The sequence below is a fragment of the Procambarus clarkii genome, chromosome 67 (genome assembly GCF_040958095.1).
Source record: "Procambarus clarkii isolate CNS0578487 chromosome 67, FALCON_Pclarkii_2.0, whole genome shotgun sequence".
Lineage (NCBI taxonomy): Eukaryota > Metazoa > Arthropoda > Malacostraca > Decapoda > Cambaridae > Procambarus > Procambarus clarkii.
In genome coordinates, this window is record NC_091216.1 from 24,436,110 (window position 1) to 24,452,678 (window position 16,569).

Sequence of the window (16,569 nt, forward strand, 5' to 3'; positions counted from 1 at the left end):
AATAGAAAGGCAAATGCCAATACACATGGTTCCAGCAACGTCGCAGTCTCTAATGAATAACAATCAAGATCCAGACACTGCACAAGAAATGGGTCAATCTATGATTGTAGGAACTCTCCTATGGTACTTCTATCTGGGCCCCCCTCAATCGTTTTAAGTGGGGTGTATATTATTATTATGAGGTGTTTTTTGTGTCAATCCTTCAATCCCGCAGTCTTTCCAGACCAGTTTGACCACTCCCCCCCCCCTTCCCCTGATCCTTCCCTCCCCCAATGCTGTAACATTGATGGTCGTGTGTTCGTTGGGGAGGAGGGGAGAGAGGTGGACGAATAAATACTAATAATTACTGAGGTCATTATTATATTGCGTCAAGATACAGACATGATCAACAACAGAGATAATCTGTAGTACACTGGAGGTCAGTTTGTCAGTAGTGAGTGGTTGACAGCTGGAGGTCACCAGTGGACTTTATGTTGGTGGCGGTATAAAAGATGGAGACGACGGGTAGTGGACATTGTGGCCTGTGACTCCCTGACAAGTGAACACCTTCAGGTCCCCAAGATGGTCTCCAGAGCTGTGAGTGACAGACGCGTTTGTTGTTAGTGTTGGTCTGAAGATGGAATAATGCTGAGTTGGGACTAGCTGGTAGCTGATGCTGTGTTGAAACTCATTCATATTAATGATGTATATGGAAATAAATGGCTCAGTGAATAACAATAATAGAGGACATTAATTATTTGAAGAATGTTTTGTGTTGCAGGTGATGATGATGGTGTTGGTGGTGGCCGCTGTCCTGGTGGCGGCCCTGGCCGGTCCCGCGGCAGCCCCAGGTAGGTCACCCAGGATATCTTGGCTACGGAGGATATGGTGGTTATGGCGGATATGGTGGTTATGGTGGATATGGACGTGGATTTGGATTTGGACGTCGATTTGGATATGGACGCTGAGGCCAAGTTGGTTGACGTAATTCTCCTCTCGAAGTTAACTATTTGAAATAACTTTATGAGCTGTTCCTTGTGTATATCCATGTTTATATGTACCTGTATATATTCCTGTTTATACATGTGTTCATGTACTTATGTGTACACCACTTGACTAATTAAATTTAACTGAAAATTTCGGATTACAAAACTTTTACTTACATGTTAAGTCTACTCAGAATACATGAAGGTGTTCGTCCACTCAACAATAATCAGTGAATTCGTCCTTCCTCAGTCATGACACTGTGACGAATGTGGGAACTTCAGCGTCAACCTTATATTATTTTATAATAAATATATAAATATATCTTTGTGCTATTATCATTTTTCCTAGAAATAATAAGTTCAACCGGACTTTCGCCCGGATGGTCGGCAAACATTATCAGGAATCGTGGTACAGTCCCAGCTCCGTCATGGTCAGCCGCATGCAATGTTGTGTAATGAACAATGTTTAGTAATTTTTCCAAATGCTTAACGATGCAACAAATTAAAATGTTTAATTAATTACCAGCGAGTATGCATAATATTAAGCATAACAGTCTTGATGTTCGATGAACACCCAGTGTATATTAAACTGATTATTTCTGAATTTTTCCTATGTTATTATATTGTTAAATCTATATATTTTTTATTGTTCAGTTCCTACCTTACTTACTCCCTTTTACTCAGAAAAACTTGAAGAAATATTTATATTATTTAAGAGAAAACAAACGACTTAAATACTCATTTTAAATTTTTACGAATTAATACCAAGTGCTAATCAAAAAGCAAATTTGTTTGGTCCTTTAAAACTAATGGATGATGACAGATTGGCTAGGGAAGTTTGCTGAAATGAATACAATGAATGTCTTAATAGAGAACGTTTGACATAGCTGCCACCTCAGGTGAGGCTCCATAGGCCTAGTTGTATGAAGCGGTGTGGTGTTACTCTGTGAGTTACTCGAGTGATAGTGTTGGTTCTACGTGGTGCTACTGCATGTAGGCCTAGAGTGTTCTGTGTGATGTTCATCATGTAGGCCTAGTTTGTTCTATGTGATGCTCATCATGTAGGCCTAGTGTGTTCTATGTGATGCTCATCATGTAGGCCTAGTGTGTTTTCGTAAAGCTACGGTATGTAGGCCTGGAGCATGCCTGGAGAAGGTTCTGGGAGCTTTTTTGCTCTCCCAAGCCCGGCCTGGAGCCTGGTTTGCCTTGTGATAATTTAGTCCATAGGCCTGCTAATAGAGGCCCGCAGGCTCATGTACCCACTACAGCCTGGTTAATCCACCACTTGCTACAGGAACTCTTTCAATTGTTTGTTGAACACCTTAAATTTGCTCCGGCAATATATCTTATGTTTGTTGGTAGGATATTGAACAGCCGTGGAGCCCCGTGGACAGAGTTCTCCGATTGTGCCTATAGCACCTCTACTCCTCACTGGCTCTACTCTGCATTTTCTACCATATATTTCGCTCCAGAATGTTGTTATTCTACTGTGAAAATTTTTGACTTGGCCCTCCAGTATCTTCCATTCATATATTATCTGATACCTCTCTTGTCACCTCACTGAAAGTACATTTTGAGAGCTTTGACAAGGTCCCAGTAATTTAGGTACTTTAGCGTGTCTATGCGGCCCGTATATAGTCTCTGCATTCCCTTTGTTTCAGAAAAATCTCGTGTTCTTCGTATGTAGGCCTAGTGTGTTTTACGTGATGCTGGAGAATGTAAGCCTTGTGTTTGCTACATGATCTTGAGGTTATCTTGAGATGATTTCGGGGCTTTAGTGTCCCCGCGGCCCGGTCCTCGACCAGGCCTCCACCCCCAGGAAGCAGCCCGTGACAGCTGACTAACACCCAGGTACCTATTTACTGCTAGGTAACAGGGGCATTCAGGGTGAAAGAAACTTGCCCATTTGTTTCTGCCTCGTGCGGGAATCGAACCCGCGCCACAGAATTACGAGTCCTGCGCGCTATCCACCAGGCTACGAGGCCCCCATGATGCTACAACATACATGATGGTATAACATGTAGGCCTAGTAGTGTTGAAGATATGGTCCATTCACGTCCCTTATAAGGATATGGATTGGCTCTTCTATAGTGATAACAGACTGTTGAAGCCATTCCTCGGGAAGGGGAGATATATATACTGGTAAAGCTGACACTCAGTTATATTGGCATTACCGGAGCGAGGAACTGACCTATACCAGAACCGGTTCTGATAAAGCAAGGGAACAGGGACAGTTCTATTACACATAATAGCTTTTTACAGAACGAAAAAACTTCTGCAAACTTGAACTTTATTAGAGCCAATATTTCTGTGAAGAAGCTAATGAAACAAAGATATATTTATATATTTATTAAAAAATGATGTAAAGTTGACGATGAGGTTGCAACATTCGTCATAGTGCCAGTCTGAAGAAGTAGAAATATGATGATTAATGTTGAGTATTTTTGTCCATTGAATTAACACGATCGTGTTTTCTGGGATGACTTTTATCATATGACAAGAATATAATTGTGTGAAGCGTTTCTGATCAAATAAACTAAACATGAGATATAACTACACATTATACTCAGTTAAAGGTATACCAATATGTTACATGAAATGAACATGTAAATAAGTAACATATTTATGTCATCCTACCTGATCCAGCTTGGCCTCAGCGTCCATATCCGAACCCATATCTACGATATCCAAAACCACCATATCCACCATAACCACCATAGCCACCATATCCACCGTAGCCAAGATATCCCGGTTGACCAACCGGGGCTGCCGCGGGACCGGCCAGGGCCGCCACCAGGACTAGCGGCCACCACCAACACCATCATCATCACCTGCAACACAAAACATTCTTCATATAATTAATCTCATCAATAATTATAATTATCATTCATCATTGATACTTGATATTGTCTTATACTGTGTGAAATTTTTGTAACCCTCCTTCGTTAAATGCAGAACTGAAAAATAGATATCATTATTTTATTTTGAACACATCATCAGCGCCATCTTATAAACAGTACTTATCTGTCACTCACAGCTCTGGAGACCATCTTGGGGACCTGAAGGTGTTCACTTGTCAGGGAGTCACAGTCCACAATGTCCACCACTCGTCGCCTCCATCTTATATACCTCCACCAACGTCAAGTTCACTGGTGACCTCCGGCTGTCAACCAACTCGTGTTAAATTTGGGCGTCAACATTCAGCACTTTCAAAAGATGTTCCAGTTATTAACCATGCTTCTTGCCTAAATATATAATGACCTCATTTGTACACCCCAACCGCTCTCGCCGAGGGCAGATATGTTTAGTGTGGCCTTAAAAACATAATATGTGTTATAACCGAGAAACAATTACCAAACACGTTACACATCGGACACACTAAGGGCCAGTATTTACTACGCCATACTGGCGTAGTGTGTCTATGCCATACTGGCGTAGTGTGTCTATGCCATACTGGCGTAGTGTGTCTATGCCATACTGGCGTAGTGTGTTTACTATTCCCTCAAGGACACTGAAACCAAACACTTCACCGCACCGTTGTCTACCTATTTTGCCTTTAATGACAATTCAATATTCTTAAACGAAGCAAATATCCAACTTTTCCCAATTAACTCTTTATACATTCATATTCTAGAGGTTACCTAGAAATATTGTTTAAAATACATTAGCAGACAATAGTCAAAATTTGATGAGTTATCTTTTTCGTAACAGATAATGGGAAATCTCAAGAAATAACAAAATAATTGACCACAATAAACGTCGTTTCCTTTCGTCTGCTTTGCAGAAGAAAAGGAAAAAATGTCTGAACCTAAAGAAAATGTATTTTAAAGATTGAATATCCTTCTCTTCGGCCATCAACAAAGCCACTCAAGGATTACAGAGGTCAGATGACTCTAACATCAAGAGACTTACAGAGGAACACATTCGCAGTCAGATTCGTAGGTAAAATACAAAAAAATGATTCATGAATGGCTTACCTCGAAACGTTAATGTTCATTAAAATTTCACAACCGGATACTTGACAATAACGTCTGTTTATAACACGTATTTTATTTTCAATTACCGCACTAAACATATGTTCACTTGAATTGCGGCGACAAGCGTTTGAGTGTACAAATGAGGTCATGATATATTTAGGCAAAACACAGTGGACTTGAGGTTGGTGGAGGTATTTAAGGTCTTACTGGGCTTGAGGTTGTTAGAGGTATATAAGGTGGAGGCAATGGGTGGTGGATATTGTGGACTGTAACTCCCTAACAAGTGAACACTTCAGGTCCCCAAGATGGTCTCCAAGGCTGTGAGTGATACTTGTTAAAAGATCTGGACCAGGGTTGATCCTAATATTTTGTGTTCAGACCTGCTGATGCTGTCCTCAGACCATCAGATATTAAAGTTTTGTTATATTATATTTTCTGTTCGTAAGATCCCTAAAGTAACAGAAATTGTAATTAAATTTCCGTCTGATACTGACACATATCTTAAAACACATCTAAGCCAAACTAATCAACCCACTTAACCTACTTCTTGCAACTAGGTTTTTCACCATTGTATTGCCAATTAAATCTGGTTTTATATGCATTTAATGGCATCATATTTGCACGCATGACATGAAGACTGATTGATAAAATTACAATTTCTGAGATTTTTTAAAAATTGAAACGTTTTGTGTTGCAGGTGATGATGATGGTGTTGGTGGTGGCCGCTGTCCTGGTGGCGGCCCTGGCCGGTCCCGTGGCAACCCCGGTAGGTCACCCGGGATATCTTGGCTACGGTGGATATGGTGGTTATGGTGGATATGGTGGATTTGGATATCGCAGATATGGGTTCGGATATGGACGCTGAGGCTAAGCTGGAACAGTTAGGTTGACTTGTGTCCACTTCAAGTATCTTTAATATAAATGAAAACTCTTTTGTGGAGAAATATGTTGGTGGGATACTGCGAGTCATCTGCACCACATATGCTGGTGTGTTTATACCAGGAACGATAAGGATGGATATTAGACAGTGTCTTCCTCCTCAGCGTTTCTCTGTGATGGATGTCATAACTTCGACATCACCTTTACAAGCCGTTTTAATAAATATATAAATATATCATTGTTTCACTAGCAGCTACCAGAAAATACCTTTCCTCCCTGAACCAGTACAATGTTATTATTTTCCCCTTCGGAATTAAACCTGCAAATCACATAACAGACTAATTCCAGTCTGCCTATGGTCGAACACGCCACAATCCCCACCTTACCCTCATACCATCATACCAGCAGTGTAAAAATAACCAAACTATCATTCAACATAACACTGTCACTATTATCCTCCATAACAACAAAATGTTAGCACATGCTTTACTTACAATTCAAAGCACACAAAATACCACAACATCACAAGAAAAGGTTCACCACGACAATTAATTAACAAAATAACATCAACAATATATCCGAAGCTTTCTAATATGAGAAAATTTTCAATAACCTTAATAAGGAATAATTCAAAACGCTATTTACAACCAGTGTAAGACTAGTATTGGAATATGCATCGCTGTTTTAGATCCTTCAGCTTGTTTAACAAAGAAAACTTAAATATTTGCAACGAAACTGTTCCTGAATGTTGACTTCTAATCTGTGAGGATTTGCAATATGAGCTGATACTACAAATAATATGAAGAACTATAAGTGATGCAATTTGGACATAAGATACTGAGAAGGTTAGATAAAGGTGACCAAAAAGTGTCTGATCCATGTAACGACTGAACACGAGACCATAGATGGAAAAGAGAAACACAGATAAATCAAGGACTTATCAGGTGACTTATATTCACAGTGTGTGAGTTGATAATATTTTGAATGGACGTGATGAGGGGGTGTTCAAGGCAGATATAATCCACCCATCAAAAATAATTATGACAAAATCTTAAGAAACTAGCTCTAGCCTTTGAGCAAGGGGCCATTTAGCTCTACCGGCTAGAGCGAGGTAGCTCTAGCCGGTACTTCACAGCTCCAAACTGGAGGTACCACTACAGTGTATTTCAAGTTGCACCTCCCAACTGGAGGTTGACCCAAACACTTCACTTCTCTTCTGTGATCACTAGTGCAACTCTACATAACTATTCGGCTCATCAACACACCGCTCCACACATGTTGAGTATGTGATCACGTCATGCCACGACTCAAACACCATTCACTGCTACAACAAAACATACGTCCAACACCTGCTCAAACTGTTGGCTATACATTATATATGTTAAGGCACCGCTTCCTCCTACTTACATAGTACTTATAGTAACCATGAGGACCATCGTACATATATTGACGTAATGGCCACTTAGCAAGTAGAAATGACTTCTATTGAATTTGGGCAAACCGGAAACGTTTAATATATATGTAAAACCTAACCTAATATAACAATCCTTCTCCTGATAAAACAATCCTTAGCCTGATCAAACAATTCTTGGCCTAATACACGTAATCTGAGGCCTAATATAGTACATATATGTGCTTTACTAGGCATAGCAATATTTAAGTTTGGCTTTAGCTTTATTTTGGTCAGACTTTATAAAGTTAATAGTACCAAATTCTACTATCTAAATGTCCATTACATCAATATGTGTGCGATAGTTCACATGGATACAAAAAGTACTATTTAAACATGAAGATGGATTGTACTAATTAATTAATACATAAATAATCAGACACATGTTATATTGCAGGGTTGAGGAGAGTTTATTGAGATGGTTTTGTTACATTGAGTGACTGGATGATTGTCGAGTAGAGTGACTGGATGATTACCGAATAGAGTGACTGGATGATTACCGAATAGAGTGACTGGATGATTACCGAATAGAGTGACGATGATTATCGAGTAAAGTGACTGGATGATTATCGAGTAGAGTGACTGGATGATTATCGAGTAAAGTGACTTGATGATTATCAAGTAGTAACGAATGATTACTTGAGAGAATATAAGAGAAAGACCACGAAGCTGGACAGGCATGGCGAGTGGGTGAGGAAATAGGGATTATATGTGAACATCGCGCGAGAAGCGGTCAACAATAAGTCCAAATGGAATCAGTTTGTCAGGAGACTAAGTATTTGACGTTTTGGTGATGGCGTCTCACAGATTTACCATAGGTCTAGATGTATGAAATTTTAGGGGTGTTTCCGTGGGTGTTTTACTAGAGAGTGAAAATGATGGTTCTACGTGATGCTACACACCATGTACGATTAATGATAATACATGATGATATCCCTTGAAGTCTAGTTTTTTTTCAAGTGACGATACAGCATGTAAACTTAATGTGCTCTAGGTGTTCCTACTGCCTAGTGAGGAGGGGTGGGGTTACGTATATTTAATAATTTATTATTAGCTCTGTGTTCTTTATGACCGATGGGTCTCTATTCATTAAACTTATTAAACCGAAGGATGAATAATTATAATAAAAACTTAAAATAAGAATAAAAGCTTTATTACAAATGCATGTTCAAATTTTATTCACAATTGTATACTGTTTTACAGTGATAGCAGTGTAAAGTAATTATGAGGAGAAAGTGCTAAGCCAGTATGACTATATAACACATGTAAGGGTTATGAGGACAAGCAGCTGGGATATGAGGACAAGCAGCTGGGATATGAGGACAAGCAGCTGGGATATAAGGACAAGCTGCTGGGATATGGGGACAAGCAGCTGGGATATGAGGACAAGATCTAGGATATGAGGACAAGAAGCTGGGATGTGAGGACAAGGATATGCGAATGAGGTGCAGGAATGATGCCTAACCACTTGCACTATAGGCAGCAGACATGATATCATACTGTCATAACTGGCTTACTCAGCTGCTTATTGACAAAGGAAGGAACTGAATTATATCAGACCTCTCAACAGTAGTATAAAATCGGATGGACAGAGTTGTGAAAACTCAAGTCTTCAAGAAACAGATGTATTTGGGTAACTTCTAGACAACCTAAACTATATTATTTATATATGAAAATGTATGTGAAGAGGATGAAGAACTTCCCACATTCATCACTGCAACTCTGAGGGAAAAGAAACAGGCTGATTAATAATCATCCATTTTGGAAACTAAAAAAATATCACATATATATACATGACTTTAAATATATGACCACTAATATTCATAGGAAAAGCGTTTGCAATTAAGTATAATTATTCAAGAGGTATATAATAATTCTGAGAAAACTTATGTCAAACTACTTGCCTCATCGCCCATATCTGTATCCAAAGCCATATCCTCGTCCATAGCCACCATATCCACCAAATCCACGTCCAAAGCCACCATATCCGCCATAACCACCGTAGCCAAGATATCCCGGGTGACCTACCGGGGCTGCCACGGGACCGGCCAGGGCCGCTACCAGGACAGCGGCCACCACCAACACCATCATCATCACCTGCAACACAAAACATTCTTCAAAATTAAAGTCCTCGAAAATTTTCATCTGCTTTTAATACATGATATTTCTTTACATTGCGTTATATTTTTATGTTGGTATATTATCCCATCATAAGTCAAATAAAGAATTGAAAATATAAATCGTATTTATAGACGTTAAATAAAGTAAACTGCTGATTGAACCTGTTGAACTTAATACTTCAATTGACGTGACCTGCAGCCTTAAGGGTTAAATTATATTTATAAAATTAATAATTAACATCAGGTTTCAGCAGTTTGTTTACAAGGAAATTTCAACACATCAGTATCATCTGGTCTAAATAAGCTTATGCACCGTTGATATAAAGATAACATCAACACCAAGTTATCTAAACAAAGCATCATCATCACCAGGTGGTCTCAACATATTAGACTCATGTGATGACTAGTCTTCTTAACTGGAGAGGTTTTGTCACTCACAGCTCTGGAGACCATCTTGGGGATCTGAAGGTGTTCACTTGTCAGGGAGTCACAGTCAACAATGTCCACCACCCGTCACCTCCACCTTATATACCTCCACCAACCTCATATCTACTGGTGACCTTCACCCAACAACCACACATTACTGACCAACTCGCCTTGAGTGTATCACAGATGTTCCCTGTTGTTGACCATCTGTCTGTATCTTAACGTATTATATAATGACCACACTAATTATAATATTTCTTCATCTCTTCACCTAGAGCATGTTGGAGTGTGTCTCGCTATAATACTTTTAGAATGTTGTACAATGAAGAGAATGAGCCTCACAACTCTTCAAGGGTTCATTCTTAAAAATAACACGATAATGTCCTCAGTTTTTTCAAACTTTGTATTGAAATACATTTAAAATGATTGAAACAAAGGGAAAAATCCAACATTCATATAATAATCTTGACGTTCTCTAAGAATATTTGTTGATCATCTTAAAAGTCATACAATCTTGAGGTTATCTTCAGATGATTTCGGGGCTTAGCGTCCCCGCGGCATGGTCCTCGACCAGTCCTCCTTTTTGTTACACATCCCCAGGAAGCGGCTGTCTAACTCCTAGGTACTTATTTACTGCTAGGTGAACAAGTGCATAAGGATGAAAGAAACTCTGCCCATTTGTTTCCACCTCCACAGGGGATCGAACCCGGAACTTTAGAACTACGAATCCCAAGCGCTATCTACTCAGCTTTCAGGCCACCATAGTAAAAATTTAGTTATTTACTTTTTTTAGAGACAGATAATGAGGAAATGTTGATAACAAAATTACTATCCCGTTCCATTTCGTCTGATATGCAAAAGAAATAAACAAGCAATTCCAATCATCTACAAACATTACGGTGAAGAACTTAATTCTTTTTGCACGATATTTAACAGTCAAAAATATCAGATGCCACAGACCAACAAAATTACAGATTAACATTTCTCACACCAACAGAATATTAGTAAAAATTTAACAAAATATATATTTTGGGGGGCTAACTTCAAAGCCTTGATTTTCATTCAGTTGCAAAAAAATTTATTTGTTAATTAACATTGATTTATAAAACTTATTCTGCTTGTTATAACACATAAAACATACATAAACTCGAATTGAGGCGAGAAAGGTTGGGATGTACAAATCAGGTCATGATATATTTAGGCAAGAAACAGATGGCTGAAGTTCACCAGTGGACTTCAGGTTGGTGGCGGTATATAAGGTGGAGGCGACGAGTGGTGGACATGGTGGTCTGTGACTCCCTGACAAGTGAACACCTTCAGGTCCCCAAGATGGTCTCCAGAGCTGTGAGTGACAGACGCTCCTGTTGAGTGGACAATCCAATCTCTGCTGTTATATGTTGAGATTAACTGAGGCTGAATCGTTGTTTAAATTAGCTAATGCACTATTTAGATCAGCTGTTGTTAATCTTATATATATATATACCAGCTAGTACTAGTGCTGTATTTAAGGGATACATGATTGATGTTAATATTTTGTATTAAATAAACTTAAGAGAGTTAACTTTCAATCAAAATTTAGGACAATGCAAAGTATCAATAATGAATAACATTTATTGAGGACATTATATGAAGAACATTTTCTGTTGCAGGTAATGATGGTGGTGTTGGTGGTGGCCGCTGTAATGGTGGCGGCCCTGGCCGGTCCCGTGGCAGCCCCAGTAGGTCACCCGGGATATCTTGGCTACGGTGGATATGGTGGCTATGGAGGTTATGGTGGCTATGGAGGATATGGTGGCTATGGAGGATATGGTGGCTTCGGATATCGCAGATATGGGTTCGGGTATGGACGCTGAGGTCAGGCTGGGGCAGTTGGGTTGACTCTTATCTCCACTTAAGTCTTTCTTTTATATAAATGAAAACTCCTTTGGGAAGAAATATGTTGCTGGGATACTGCGAGTCATCTTCCCCACACATGCTAGTGTTTATACCATGAACGGTAAGGATGGATATCAGGCAGTGTCTTCCTCCTCTGCGTTACACTGTGATGGATGTCTCAACTTCGACATCAGCTTTACAAAGCTTTTTAATAAATTTATACATATATCAATGTTTTATTAGCAGTTGCCCAAAAATACCTCTGTTCCCCGAACCAATAAAATCTTATAATTTCTCCCATCCGGTATTAAACTTGCAAATCACATAACAGATCAATTCCAGTCTGCACCTAGGATGAACACCACGCCACAAACCCCACCTTACCATCATACCAGCAGTGTAAAAACAACCAAGCTATCTTTCAACACAACACTACCACTATTATCCTCCTTGAATACACAATGTCAGCACATGCTTTATTATAATTCAAAACACACAAAACACCACCATATGAGCAGAAAAAGTTCACCACAAAAATTCATAAACAAAATCACATCAACAATATATCCAAAGTTTCGAATATGAGAAAAAACTTTTAGTAACCTTCATAAGAAATAATTCAAAACGATTTTTACAACCAAATGTAAGACTAATATTGTATTATGCATCACCGTTATAGATCCTTCAGCTTGTTCAACAAAGAAAACTTAAATATTTGCAATGAGATTGTTCCTGAATGTCGACATCTAACCTGTGAAGACTTGCAAAATGAGCTGAAACTACAAATAATATGAAGAACTATAAGTGATATAATTTGGACATAAGATACTAAGAAGGTTAGATAAAGGAGACCAAAAAGTGTCTGATCCATGTAACGAAACCCTGAACACGAGACCATAGATGGAAAATAAAAACACAGATAAATCAAGTACTATCAGGTGACTTATATTCACTATGTGTGAGTTGATAATATTTTGAATGGACATGATGAGGTGGTGTTCAAGGCAGACATAATCCACACTTCAAAAACAATTATGACAAAATTCTAGGAAACTACGATAGCCCCGTAGCTCTAGCCTTTCAGCTAGGGCCAACTACCCTGGAAACACAAACCGAAACTGTCTCTATTTTCCGCTTGTTACAACTTGTAATAAAGTTGTTACATCTTGGCTTAACGTGTTTATGACGTATTAGAACGTTGTTACAACTTGCTATATTGGTTGTTATAACTGGTTAGGTGGTGTTAAATCTTGTTCGAACGTTGTACCAACGTCGTAGTCTCGGTGTGTGTTTGGGGGGTAGTTCTACCAGCTAAAGCTAGGTTGCTCTAGCCTGTACTTCACACCTCCAGACTGTAGTTACCACTATAGTGTATCTCAGGATCCACGTACAAACTGAAGGTTGCCGTAAACACTTCTCTTCTCTGATCACTAGTGCAACTCTACATAACTACTTGGCTCATCAACTCTTCCTCACCACTCCACACATGTTGAGTATGTGATCACGTGATGCCTCGACACAAACACCATACAACAAAACATACGCCCAACACCTGCTCATACTGTTGGCTATACATTATATCTGTTAATGCAGCGATTCCTACTGCTTACATAGTACTTAGAGTAACCATGAGGACCATCGTACATATATTGACGCAATGGCCAATTAGAACAGAAATTGCTTCTACTGAATTTGAACAAACCGGAAAAATTTAGTGTTTATGGCAAACCTAACGTAACGTAACCTAACCTAACCTAATTAAATTACCCTAGGCCTAATACATGCTTTCTGAGGCTATAGTACATATTATATAAATTATATTATAAATTATATATACATATAATTTATAAAATTATAAATTATATATACATAAATTTAATATAATATATTATATATTATATATTATATATATGTATAAATTAATATACATATTATAAGTTATATATACATATAATTTATCATTTATGTATATATATATATATATATATATATATATATATGCTATATATTTACATAATATTTAAGTTTGGTTTTAGCTTAATTTTTTCAGACTACAAAGTGAATAGTACCAAGTTCTACTAATTGTTCATTAATCAGACACATGTTATGTTGCAGGGTTGAGGAGAGTTTATTGAGATGGTTTGGTCAAATTGAGTGACTGACGATTATCGAGTAGAGTGACTGGGTGATTATCGAGTAGAGTGACTGGGTGATTATCGAGTAGAGTGACTGGATGATTATCGAGTAGAGTGACTGGATGATTATCGAGTAAAGTGACCGGATGATTGTCGAGTAGCAAAGTATGATTACTTGAGAGAATATGAGAGAAAGACCAAGAAGATGGAGAGGCATGGCGAGAGGGTGAGGAAATAGGGACTATGTGTGAACATCGCGAGTGAAGCGGTCGACAATAAGCCCAGAAGGAATCAGTTTGTCAAGAGACTAAATATTTGAAGTTTTGGAGATGGCGTCTCACAGAAGATACCATAGGTCTAGATGTATGAAATTTTGTGGTGTTTCCATCAGTGTCTTATTGGAGTTTGATAGTGATGGTTCTATGTGATGATACACCATCTAGGCCTAGTGAAGATAACTGATGATAGCGCTTGTAGTCAAGAGGGTTTCAAGTGGCAATACAACATGTAAACTTAATGTGCTCTTGGTGTTCCTACAACCTAATGATGCAGGGTGTTTTTACATATATTTTATCATTTATTATTAGTTCTGTGTTCTTTATGACCGATGGATCTCTTTTCATTAAACTTATTAAAAGGGAGAGTGAATAATTATAATAAAAACTTAAAAAAGGAATAATAGCTTTATTACAAATGCATGTTCAAATTTATACACAATTGTAAATTATTTTGCAGTGATAGCAGCGTAAAGTAATTATGAGGAGAAAGTGCTAAGCCAGTATGACTATCTAACACGTGTAAGGGTTATGAGGACAAGCAGCTGGGATATGAGGACAAGCAACTGGGACATGAGGACAAGAATGTACGATACGAGGACAAGAAGCTGGGATGTGAGGACAAGGAGCTAGCATATTAGAATAAGGTGCAGGAATGATGCCTAACCACTTGCACTATAGGCAGCAGACATGATATCATACTGTCATAACTGGCTTACTCAGAAGCTTCTTGACAAAGCAAGAAACTGAATTATATCAGACCTCACAACAGTAGTATAAAATCGGATGGACAGAGTTAGGAAAACTCAAGTCTTCAGGAAACAGATGTATTTGGGTAACTTCTAGTACTAACTAAACTATATTATTCATTTATGAAAATGAATGTGAAGATAATGAAGAACTTCCCACATTCATCACTGCAAGTCTGAGGGAAAAAGAACAGGCTTTTTAATATCAATCCATTTTGGAAACTGTAGAATATTATCACATATTTATAGATGACTTTAAATATATGACCACTAATATTCATAGGAAAAGCGTTTTCAATTAAATATAATTATTCAAGAGGTATTTAATAATTCTGAGAAAACTCACGTCAAACAACTTGCCTCATCGCCCATATCTGTATCCAAAGCCATATCCACGTCCATAGCCACCATATCCACCAAATCCACGTCCGAAGCCACCATAACCACCATAGCCACCATATCCACCGTAGCCAAGATATCCCGGGTGACCTACTGGGGCTGCCGCGGGACCGGCCAGGGCCGCCACCAGGACAGCGGCCACCACCAACACCATCATCATCACCTGCAACACGAAACATTCTTCATAATTAATGGCCTCAGCCATTTTCATTCGGTTTTGATATATGATATTGCTTTGCATTGCGTTATGTTGATATCTTTGTATATCATCCCCTCGTAAGTCATACACAGAATTGAAAATACACCGTATTTATAGACGTCAAGTAACGTAAACTGCTGATTGAACCTGTTGACCCTAATACATCAATAGACGTGACCTGAAGTCTAAGGGTTAAATTATATTCATAAAAAATGTAATTAACATCAGGTTTTAGCAGTTTGTTTACAAGGAAATTTCAACACATCAGTATCATCTGGTCTAAATAAGCCTAAGCGTCGTTGATCTAAAGATAACATCAACACCAAGTTATCTAAATAAAGCATCATCATCACCAGGTGGTCTCAACATATTAGACTTAGGTGATGACTAGTCTTCTAAACTGGAGAGGTTTTGTCACTCACAGCTCTGGAGACCATCTTGGGGACCTGAAGGTGTTCACTTGTCAGGGAGTCACAGTCAACAATGTCCACGACCAGTCGCCTCCACCTTATATACCTCCACCAACCTCAAGTCTACTGGTGACCCTCACCCATCAACCACACATTACTGACCAACTCACGTCTAGTGTATGACAGACGTTCCCTGTTGTTGACCAGCTATTGTTGACAATCTGACCATAATTTACAAAGCCGCTCACAAGTTAAAAGATCAGATGACACATAGACCAACAAACTTGCAGATTAACGGATTCTTACACCAACAGAATACTAGTAAAAATTTAACAAAATATTTTTATTTGTGGGGGGGGGGAGGCTAACTTCAAAATCTTAGTTTTGATTTTGATTGCAAAAAAAGTTTATTTGTCAATTAGGACCTATTTATAACACGTATTTTGTTTGTTATAACACATAAAACATACGTAAATTCGAATTGAAGCGAGAAGGGTTGGGATGTACAAATCAGGTCATGATATATTTAGGCAAGAAACAGATGGCTGAAGTTCACCAGTGGACTTCAGGTTGGTGGCGGTATATAAGGTGGAGGCGACGAGTGGTGGACATTGTGGACTGTGACTCCCTGACAAGTGAACACCTTCAGGTCCCCAAGATGGTCTCCAGAGCTGTGAGTGACAGACGCTCCTGTTGAGAGGCCTATCAAC

At 38.7% G+C, this 16,569-nt stretch overlaps 1 long non-coding RNA gene across 1 annotated transcript; it reads right to left on the reverse strand.

The window, feature by feature from the left end:
* Positions 1 to 3,312: 3,312 nt before the first annotated feature.
* Positions 3,313 to 4,048, reverse strand: LOC123767813 (uncharacterized). The gene is made up of 3 exons (XR_006774008.2): positions 4,001 to 4,048; positions 3,603 to 3,796; positions 3,313 to 3,370 (listed from the first exon to the last, which is right to left on the reverse strand). It is a non-coding gene; the product is annotated as an uncharacterized lncRNA (long non-coding RNA).
* Between the last annotated feature and the right edge of the window lie 12,521 nt (positions 4,049 to 16,569).